Source organism: Elephas maximus, chromosome 4 (genome assembly GCF_024166365.1).
Source record: "Elephas maximus indicus isolate mEleMax1 chromosome 4, mEleMax1 primary haplotype, whole genome shotgun sequence".
Lineage (NCBI taxonomy): Eukaryota > Metazoa > Chordata > Mammalia > Proboscidea > Elephantidae > Elephas > Elephas maximus.
Genome location: NC_064822.1, coordinates 100,436,423 through 100,438,765, shown reverse-complemented (window position 1 = coordinate 100,438,765; position 2,343 = coordinate 100,436,423).

Below are 2,343 nucleotides of genomic sequence, written 5' to 3'. Positions count from 1 at the left end.
GACAAAAGGAACTGTCCTCCAGACTAATTGATGCTGCTTTACTAAGGCTAAGATTGTGGGTTTAAGACAAGATATGAAAACAGCATTGAAAGCTCCAGAAAAACCAGATGTGGTCAAAGTAAATCCAGAGTGTTTGGAAAACTTTCGGAGCAGCCGTGTCTGATAGTCATAAACATTTTCATCTTTATTTTGTTTACAAGAATTAATTTTAGTCTAATCAATTAGTGGAGGAAAGGCCTTTTGAATAGCCTTTAGCAATTTTTTACTCAAGGCCCAAGAGTCTTGCAACAGCTTGGTGGCTGTTTTATCAATAAATTAAGGCTAAACTGTCCTTGGGGTCTTTCATTCTGCCTGCTGTAGCCATAATTAGGCTTCCTTTGGGCCATTAATCATGTGAACAAGCTGATATAAATTTGGCAGCCCAGGCTGGTAAGCCTCAAAAAGGATTTTAAATTCTTCGGAAAATTTGTAGGAGTCCTCATAGAGTTTAGGAAAGTCTTGCACAATGTTACATAATTCTGAGAGTGTCCATGAGGCAAAAGTGATATGAGGAGAATCTTCAGTATCACTGCTAGGGCAAATTTTAAAGGCCATTTCAGGCAAGGGTTAATTTGCTTTTTTTTTTTTTCAGGGAAAAAGGAATGTTCAGCTAAAGTGTTATCAGAGGAGTAGGAAGGCAAAGAAGGGTATAAAGAGGTAGCAGCTGGCAGGGGAGTAGAAGGGTTGGGAGCTGAGATTTGACATTGTAATTTTTATTCTTCTTAGTTAATTTAGACAAAATGTCCTACAGGAAAGCAATTTTAATTCTTGATATTTCTTAGAGACTTCACTATACCAATCAAAATAGGTATCCTACAGGAACTGTTTAATCTGGGAGCCTTGGTTCTCTAATTTACTGCGCAGAAAAGTTAACTTAGAGAGAACAAAAGTATCCCATACTAGCCACTGATTTTCCAACCTGTCTTGAGTGAAGTTATAACAGACAGACAAGGACATGCATGATAAAGGACCATAATGCTTGTTCATGTACTGAAAAGGAGTTCCAGAATGTGACTCCAAACGTCATTTAGACACATGTTCCCCATTTTATAATGACAGTTACAGCAAAACAAACTTTTACTTGCAAGTACCAAAACAAATCCACAATAAAACTCAAAAAGAAATCAACACAAGGGAGTGGAGATTGAATTCGAGAGGTTTTTTTTTTTTTTTACCTTAAATGATTCCCAAGAATTCATGCAGTTAGAGAGCCCAAAGCAGCTCAGCAGGTACTGTGCCCGTGTCTGGATGCCTTGGGGATCATCAAAGATAAAGCACTTTTGAAATCCCGCTTCTGACACCAAGAATGTCAAAGAAGAAAATCTCATACTCTGTTAGGAGTGAAAGAAAAGGAGCTGTATTGAGGAATAATACAGCTCAAGCTGGGCAGCATTAAGTCAAAATGCAAAGCACTCTACTGTTCAGGAGGGGTCTATATACAGAGAACAAAGGAAAGGTAAGGGGTTAATGATTGATTATAGGTAAGATCAACTCCAGCTTGAAGTCCTTTCAAATGTAAAGGTTGGCCACTTGTCTAGGAAGGAGTGAGTTACCACCTAGGTGGATTGATGCCAGCTGGTTTGGTTATACATGACTGCAGTCATGAGCATTTTTTCCCTGGGAAGGAATTGTTTACTTCTTGACACATTCTTTCCATGAACAAATGGTTTACATCCTGACCTTTTGCTTCCTGGGACTACATGTTGGCCTTGTCATTCTTGTGTCTGACATGACTGCCTCCAGTTTGAAACTTTTCAATTTACAGTTTTGACCAGTTGCTTCCTGGGAATGATGCAGAGCTCTCATGATGAAACACACTGACTTCCAGGTTAGTGCCACTGTTTCTGAGATCTTATGCTTTCCTCTTCTAGAGTTTACTCTAACATATCCTAACGTTGTTGTTTTTTTTTTTTTTTTTAGGAAGCTACATGGGACATAAATTTTCTGAGTGCCTGAATGACAGAGTAACATTATTGTGTGGTAAGTAAGTGTACTGAACCCAAATCTCCTGGGTTCAAAGCCCAGCTCTGCCTCCTACAGTGGCATGATCTTGGCAAATGTCTCAATCTACCTATGGCTTTATTTCAACTCTGTACCAAATCAACAGAGTTGTTCTGAGGTTTAAATAAATAAATTAAAAATTGCAAAGAGCTTGGCATTACAATTGGTTTATAATAAGAGCTCAGTCAATACCAGCATTTATTACAAGCCTGAAAATGTCATCATTGCCCGTCACCTTTGATTAGTGGTTAATCTGAAAATACAATTCTAGATCCAAAATCATTTTCTCTTAAAGTTTTGAGG